The sequence below is a fragment of the Crocodylus porosus genome, unplaced genomic scaffold, assembly GCF_001723895.1.
Source record: "Crocodylus porosus isolate Cpor-Errol unplaced genomic scaffold, CroPor_comp1, whole genome shotgun sequence".
Lineage (NCBI taxonomy): Eukaryota > Metazoa > Chordata > Crocodylia > Crocodylidae > Crocodylus > Crocodylus porosus.
The window spans coordinates 247,845,361-247,854,483 of record NW_017728886.1 but is presented as its reverse complement, the minus strand read 5'-3'; the positions used below and the strand labels follow the sequence as shown (position 1 = coordinate 247,854,483).

Genomic DNA, 9,123 nt, shown 5'->3' with positions numbered 1-9,123 from the left:
TATATATATATATATATATGGGTTTTTTTCTTTTTAACTTACAGTATCTGCAAAGCATGACTAAAATAATAAGGCAAATACATTGTTTATCAAGTTTCAGCCATGTTCATAAAAGAAGAGCAAAGAAGAATTATTTTGCATTTCAACTGGCAATATTGAATCAGTGCACTATAGTTACTTCTCTGTTCCAATAACAATAAAGGGGTTGACCTTCTCAACGGCATTCAGGTATGTAGAGTTTCTTGATGGAGTAAGACTGATCAGATAATGATCCCTGAAATTCACTGAAATATATTCATAAACCTGGTATATACTGAACTTGATTGAATAAAGAACATTAACCAAAAAGAAAAAAAATAACTTTATCGTTGGGTTCAAGAGTATTTTTTGTCATTTAAGCAAGTATTCTTAATGAGAAAAAGAATACTGGGCAGACAACTAGGCATTTTCTGGGCTCTAAGCCCTGCATTGCCTTGACTTTTTAGACAATAACATCCCTGTTTTGTTACTCAGCCAGTCCTGCAGCCCTGCCCCACTCAGAAATCTCCCTATCCCACTCTGGCTCCTTGGGATAACCTCCCTTTTAACCTTGCTTGCTAGCTTTGATGTTTCTCATGGTATATAGGGAGACTGCCCCCAGGGTGCCAAAGAGAGCCTTAGTTCCTCAGCCAGCAGGTCCTCTCCACGCCCAACCAGCCCCTTGTCACTAAACCATGGCCTTCTTGGCCCTAGCAGTGCCTTAGGGCACCAATCGCCTTATGGGCTGTATTATTCATGGCCTCCGTTCTCCCGTACACCACCACCCATTCCTCACAGATGTTACTCTTGGGCCAAGCACGAGCCTATACAGGCCTCAGCCCTCTTGGCTTTGACCCACTGGTTGTTCTTTCTGTAGACGTGGCCCACTTGCTGTAGCCTGGCTCCTCAGTCCCTGCCTGCCTTCCTGTGCTGCAGCTTAACCCAGCTGCTAACAGCCTTTACACGCAGGCTGCCTGGACATCTTTCCCACACAACAAGCTTATTTCAGTGCAGCTACCTTTTCCTCAGTCTGCCCCAGAGCCAGCTTAAGGGGTGGGCAATGTAAGCAACTGCCTAGGGTCGATGGGTGTCAGACACACACACACACACGCGCGCGCGCAGCCCATGCTCACAGTAGCACTGTCCCCCTGCCCTGCCCCAGGCATCCGCACCCCAGATAGGAGGAGTGGTGCCCAGCCCAGCCCACCCCCCACCTCCAGCTGCTGCTCAGGAGGAGCCTGAGTAGTGCAGATAGCATTAGTGGTGCCTGCCCCCCGCCTGTCTGGCACACCATGCCACTCTGCCTCCCTGCCAGACTGCACCCTACACCCCTGCCTGCCTGCCTCTGCCTGCAGCAGTGCTGCTGACTTGTGGGGGTGGGGAAGCTGTCAAAATACAACTTTGCCCAGGGCACCATTTTCCTTAAGGCCAGCTCTGGTCTGCCCACACAGCAAGGTCGGCCAGCTGCAGTTTCCCATTAAAGTAACCGGAGCCTCTGGCTCCCTGTCACAGGACCTTCTAAGGAAATTTAATTCATCTCAACAGGAGCTAATAGATAGGGTTGTAGTCTAGAAATTAGCATACCATGACTCTTCTGCACTGTGCTACTGACCTGTCATGTAGCAGGGCAAATCAAATCACCTCTCCGTGCTTGTTTCGCCTTATGTTCGTCAACTGTGTTTATTGTAAACTCTTCAGGGCAGGGACGGCATTTCAGTATGCAGGCTATGTCTACACCACAAGCTGCAGCGCAATGTTAAATTATCCAAGTGAGCTTTAAACAAACAAGCTTAGGTACTGGAAATGGTATAGCCCTGGCAATACGGATCTCCCCATAGGCTAATTTATTACCCTGCCTTTCAGGGCAAATTTACCCCTATAGGCTAAAAGAGCCTACATGAAACTCTGGGCTGCTACACCTAAACTACTCCCAGGGTGTTTGTAGATGTGTCAGGAGGCTGCTCTGATGTGCTGTAATTACAGCGTATCAGAGCAAATTCGATTAATCGAGTCTGCTGGAGCATGCTAATTTGCATGCTCCAGCCAGCCTCCGTGTCTCATGTATTGCTGTCCCTGCACTTTAAAATGGCAGTGGGGACACTTTAACCAAAGCTCATTCAATGACCTTCAGTTAAAGTACCCCTGCTGTCATTCTGAAGTGCAGAGACACTGATACATGATACACTGCAGTGCTTTAATTAAAGCAGCTCTCAGAGTCACTCTAATTAAAGTGTCCCCTGCTTCCCCGGAGCACATGTAAAAATGCCTCCAATATCCAAGCCAGCTTGTTTAAAGAAAGCTCAGGTATCTCTACACAACCCTGTTGACAGACATATCTCATGTGTTTATGCAGTGCCTGCTGCACTGAAGCCCCAATCTCACCCAGGGCTTCTAGCCTCAGATGGAATAAAAATAATAACAAGATTGCAGTACTTTGAGATCCATGGATGGAAGGTGCTGATTCTGTTCCCTTATCCCACAAATAATACTGATATAAGTACAGAGTCATATACAAAGTCAAAACATATATAAACACAACATACTCTTTTTCAAGCAGAGCTTTATGTAGAAAAAATCGTTTCTAAATGTAGATTAAACTACTGGAAACAGAATGCTCCAGTCCACATATTTTTCTCTCAGTAATAGAGTTCATGTGCTTGTGGAATGGCTAATAAAATGTTTGTCTTTATATTTTCTAGCCTTGGTGCTAAGAGCCGTATACTAGTAACAAACTGTTCACATAAATTTTAACATTTTTTTCTTAGCTAAAGCCACAACAAAAAGAAAACAAATCTGCTGACACTGATAAAGAATTTTTTAAAGCTCCTATGCTGTGTGTTATTCCAGTCTGTCAATTTATAGTCTGGGAACATTATCACAGCTTCATTTTCCACAACAAAAAGGCTCCATTCTTTTCTTAAAGGTTTAAGTGTTCATCTTGTCCTGGGTGCTTGGCATCATAAATGCACGTGTGTTGTCAGCCTTTCTATTAGAACATACTTATCTGAACCGCCAAAGAAAAGTCTAAGAAAAGGACAAGTGTCCGACAGGTTATTATAGTTTCTCTTATGCACTTCAGATTTGCAGACTTAGGTCATTAAAAACTAAATCGACATTTTTGCATGGTATTTTGCAAAAATTGCGCGAACCTGTCTCAATGTTGCATTATCAATGCCCCATGTTCTTTCTGCATTTCAGTTTAGTTTATTAGTTATTTGTATTTGGTGTGGTTCCTCAGTGCCCTAATCCTGCCCTGTTGTACTACACATTGTGAACACTGAGCAGAAGGAATCTCTACTCTAAAGAGTTTACAGTTTAAGTGGGCAAAAAGAAGAAGTCTGTTTTCCCTAAGGTTGTGGAAAGGCATGCAAAGTGTGAGCAAAATAATCAGGGTGACAGGTGGGAAACTTCATATTAGTAGCTCTTTATTTAACTTTTTTTTTTACTTGTCACAAGTTAATTTAATGGTGGGACCAATTTCAAACAGATTTCAGAACTCTATTTACAGTATATAAAATTGTTAGTGTGTACAGTTACAGTACATAAATGGAATGGAGCATGTTGGAAATCTTTTAAATACTACAATAAATCTGATATAGTGAAGGACTGGAGGTCTGCCAGCACCTCTAATAGCACAGAATGCTTCCCTTCTAGTTTGCCAATTAAATTCTAGAATAAGTTAACAGTGAATTGAAGTTTTTACCTTCTAGTGGCTGTTTAATGTCCTTTGGGAAATGAGTTTGGTGCTATTGGTCCCATCCAGTTAATAATGGACAAATGTCTATCACAAAAGGCTACCACCATAGTTAGCTCTATGACTGGGAAATTTAGTAAAGAGGGCAAGGATCAATTTGGGCATGGGGATGGTGACTGAATTCCTCTCACCACTGGAGACAGTATATCTAGTTCAGGATGAAGCAAATAAGGTAGCTTGCACTGCCCCTCACTATGCTGTGTCCTGGGGGAGGAGGGAACACCTGGACTTCATCCTCCAAGACTGTCAATGTGACACTTGTTAAATGCATTAGTTCCCACAATCCTTAAAAATCCTCATCTGTAGGATAAGATTGTACCAGTTTAAAGAAATAGGACTATGCAGTATTACTGTCAAATTACTACAGCATGCTTATATACTTATGCATAGTTTACCAATGAAAAGAAAAGAAATTGAGGCAACAGTTTGCAAGTGAGAAAAAAAACTTTGACATTTGATAATTGCAAAAGTCATTTTTCTGTGAGACTGCAGTGCATGTTAGTGTTCCAAGGTAAAAGTATTTTTAAAAGGGTAAAACACTACATAAAAAGACAAAATATTGTAAAACTTCTTATTTGAGGGGAAAATGTGCTGGCCATATACTCTCACTAAATCATTTTCATGCATCAGCTGGTTTCTCCTAGTAAGCGTTTCCTGTACCAACAGTATCTGTGCAAAGAAGGCAGCAAAACTGGACTGGTGGAATGGAACAAAAGGAGCTGGAGGAAGCTGCAGGAGAGTGTCAGCTGCTGCAAGTTTCCATTGACTTCAAGGGAATTTAATTATTTTACACCAGCAGATGATCTGGCCCACTGGAGCTGTCCCCTGTAAGCCAACAGGCAGGAGGCTCAATAGCAATAGTGTCATACATTAAACTGATACTACACTTGACCTTGCTTCCTGAAAGCGAGATAACAGATTAACTTACATGGAAGGTTGCCAGACACTGAAAACTGCAATTGAACTAGACAAAATATCATAAAATCAGTCTAAGCTCTGGGGCAGTTTGGCCATTAACATTGAAGTGGAAATATTTTGGGACATCATTAGGACTGACTGATGGATTCACACACCTTGAATGTCTGCAAAGTACAACTCTGCAAGGGGAGGGGAGTCCCTAGTTCCATTTGTACCGCCTCCGAGGAACGTGAGGAGTACTGAGACTGAAGCTGCAAACTGCATTTGTCCTGTTCCATGATATAGAAAAGGGTTCCCTACTATGAAAGACATCCTCAGCTAGTCTGTGAACAAGGGAAGAATTTGATGGTGGGGGAAATCATGTCTGTAGTAAGTGGGCATGAGAGAGAAAACAGGAAGGGCTGGGATGGCAACTGGTTTACTGCAGTAAAACTCAAGTTTTAGCCAGGCAACAAAAGAGGATGTGCACGCGGAGGAGACCTGGGGCAGCCCTTTTTGGTTGGTGCTGGTGTCCTCCTCAATCACCTCTACTTATGCTACTATGCCTTGGGCTAGATGCAATTGTAGGTTTCCAATCCCTGATTGTTATGGCCTTGGGCATCACTCCCAATGATGTATGCAAAAAGTGAACTCATGGACTGAGCATCTTTCCTGCTTATCTGTTGAACAGTGTAGAAGTTTAGTCTGCGGATATAGCCATAAATTCTTTTGTTTTTCTAAACAAAGAATAATCCATCTCATTCACTCAGAGTGTGTGGCAGATAAAAGATGGTAATTTAAAATGGTTTTGTTGAAATGAAAAATAGCCATAGATGTATGTCTCACCCTCATCAAGCGAGTTCATTTACTAGGACAAAAATTGCTCTCAAATGGCTAATGTACATAAACAAATCTGTGATGGATGAACAATTGGTGACCTTCTTGTAAGAGATACCAATCTACTTTGATAGGTGTTATGAAGTTTGATTTAAAAATTTAGTCAGAAAGGTTCCCAGATGGAAGTGTTCCCACTTTTATTTCCCTTGTCTATCACCAAGACAAATATAGTCATCATTTCTTCACAGTGGTATCATATCTAGATATTGTCAAATCATTCTTAGAAAATATCCATTTGGGGGCCAAAAAGCAAATTAAGATGCTATGACTACATGTCCTTTCCATAGGCGTAGCAGCAGCTAATGCAAATACTTTTTCCAGAATTACACAGACATTACTGATTGTTGAACAGTAGGGCCTTAAACTGAGGCACTGGATTTCTTCTGCAGTTAAACAAAAGTCCAACTATAGGAGTTTGGAGCCTGAACTGGTCACGCGCTATGGATGGGCCACCTGAGTGAACACTACGTTTAAAACCTGTGCTATAGACATGAATCTAATTCATCTGATCCATCTATATTGATTGCCTAAACCAGATGCCTGATTCTGCAGAAACTTAGGCCCTTGTCTTGGAACACGCTCCAAGTACAACATAGATGAGTACATAACTATACATTGTAGTGACGCCTACATGTTGTAGCAGTAATATACTGTTTTGTAGGAGCAGGCCCAATTAAAAGAACTAGAATAAAATCCACTCAAAATGTAGTCATAGCATCTTAATTTGCTTTTTGGCCCCCAAATGGATATTTTCTAAGAATGATTTGACGATATCTTCCTAAGTTAGGTCCTTCCCCTGAAGCAGATATTTTTAAGAATAGCTCTGAGTACTCATCTATGCTACAGAGCCATTGCTGGTAGGCTGGCAGGGTCCTCTGGCAGAGATGTAGTATGTACCAAAAAAAGGAACTTTTCTGTTGGCAGAACTATCCTCTTTCTTTGATAAAATGATAAAAGCTCTCTTCCGTTAGCAATTTTCAGTCTAACTTAGTGTGACTAGTGTCAGTCTCAATTGGCAGTCTATGGCTATGCCATAGGTGGACTGCAAGGGCAAATATAGGGTAGGTGTGGCGGGTCAGCTGGCTCGTTCCATTCTAAATGTGCCTGCAGCACCAGGCAATACTATGCCGAAATGCTACACCTCTTTGTCCATATACCTCCTGGATGGGAAGCAGTATAACTGTCTAGCTGTGGGAAGGCAAATTAACTAATGCAGCTACACTGTAACTGGCTCAGGCAGTAGCACATAGAGTCCTAGCTCAAGTAACTCTGCCAGGTACTTCTCAGTGCCAACATTGCATTTCTTTTGGTTCCAGCTAAAGAAGTTCTAGTTCTGGAGGTTAGATTGATCACTTTGCAGTTGGTAAGGTGGGCTACGAGATCAGAAATGTTGAGAACCATTGCCATTGACTGCGTTGGATAGCCCAAGGTAAGTGAAGCTCATATTCTTCACACACAAAGGCTCCAATGTTCAGTGGGCACATAGACATGTGCAATTAATGTGAAGCAATAAACTCCAGGACTTATTGCCCTCGAGTTTATTACTCTGGGGTGCACTACTTGAACATGTGCCTGGGACCGCAGCATGTTGAACCACATTGGAGCAACCCCAGCTGGCAGAGCCCCTGGAGTTCAGTCTGGCAGCCTGGGGCTGTTCCCCCTCAGCTCAACCTGCTGCAGAGGTGCTGACTGGGGCAAGTGGTGCTCCAGTGTGGAGTAGCTGGAAGGCAGCCCCTACACTGAATCACCCTCATACCCAAGCCAGCCAAGGCAGTGTCTACACGTGCACTGCTACAGGTTAAATACAGTGCAACAGGATACTTGTAAATAAGCTGAGTTAATTATTTTACTGTAGCCTAATAGGGGCACATGTGTAGATATGTGACATTTATTGTAGAGTAAATTAGTCTACTCTGCAACATACATCCCATGTAGATTCTCACAATAAAATGTAAAGATACCTGAGTTAGCCATTTTAAATGAGCTAACACAGGAAATAAAAATAACTTGGAAGTCTGCAGGTTAATTTACTCTGGGTGTGTCTACACCGTGCATTTATGCCAGTTTAAATTTACTGCACAGTAAGCGGGACTAGGCCAGTGTCTACACATGCAGACATTAACACTGTATGTGGACTGACTTGGGACTAATTTTAGTTAGAAGGTATCAAATTTATGCCTGATTAGCTACTGTGCAGTAACAGTGTGTCTGGACTGACTTTGGACTAACTTTATTCCCAAATCAGTCCACACACAGCATTAATGTGCTTTAATGCTTACACATGTAGACACTGGCCTATTCCTGCTTACTGCGCAGTAAATTTAAGCTGGCATAAATGCATGTGCATGATGCAGGTATCAAATTTACACTCAAGTCAGTGTAAGTCACCATATTTACTATGTACTATGGGTGTGCACATGTAGAAGCTCCTGTACTGTGCAATCATTTCAGTAATTGCACAGTAACTGCGCACTTGTAGACACACCCTCTGAGAAGCAGGATAGTTAACTGAAGTATCTCTACACTACAGTGAAGTGCGCAGTATAGACATAACCGTCTGGGACAGACATTGCATAAACCAGTTTGAGGAAATCGGTGAAGTCTGATACTACATTCAACCAGGTTTATCTCAAACTGGTTTCATTCTGAAACTGGTTTACGTGCACTGAATGTCTGTTCTGTTACAGGTTTAAACCAGTTTCTGATCACTTAAACCAGTTTATGTTCAATGCCTGTCCGTAGCCAATGAGTCCCTTCATGTCAGCTAATTCAGAGGTGGTGGGAGGACGTTGTAGAGCTCTTGGCAGCAGTGACGGTGAGCCATTTAAACTGACATGGGGATAATGGATACAATTGCTTACTCTGCCATAGCCATCTACTGATGAAAAGATGTATTTAAAAAAATCTTTATTGAGAAGCATAATTGGTGCAAGGATTTAAAGCATCATCTCTAATATTCCTCTCAAACAGTTTGTAATATTAAATAGTTGTAATTTTATTTCACAATACAGAGCTGCATTTGCAACCTCTTCCATGAGGCAATTAAGTATGTCCTCTTGCTCCACTCACAGCTTTTGGCATATACAACGTCTACCGGGCTCGGTTCTTCACACTACTACCTCACTTTTGTACTGTTATAAATCTAGTATAACCAAATAGAGAAATACCGCTGGAAAGACAAGTCTGTGTTGTCAGTCTCTAGTTTCAATGCAAAAGAAAATAAATCAGCTTATCTGTTATATATTTCTTGTCTTTCTGATTTCTAAGAGCAAAACTGTTTTGGATATGTGGCCTGGCTCTCATGATTGTCTTGTGAATGTCAAGATACTTGATATTTGTGTGTAAGATGTTAATATATATGTGTATACATAAAGTAAATATATGTATTGCAAAATGTAAAATATATGTTTCCAACTGTCAGAGATTGCCGTGGAGAATTGCGGTGGGAGTCTACTACAGACCTCACAACCAGGGAGAAGAGCTTGACCAGGAATTCTTGGGTCAGCTCACAGAGGTAGTGAAGGCTAAGGATGTGGTAGTCATGGGGGACCTGAACT

At 42.0% G+C, this 9,123-nt stretch overlaps 1 long non-coding RNA gene across 1 annotated transcript in view; it reads left to right on the top strand.

Moving 5' to 3' along the window:
* Positions 1–9,123, top strand: part of LOC109305616 — a 21,290-nt gene that overhangs the window by 8,954 nt on the left and 3,213 nt on the right. The gene's annotated exons all lie outside the window — the stretch shown is intronic.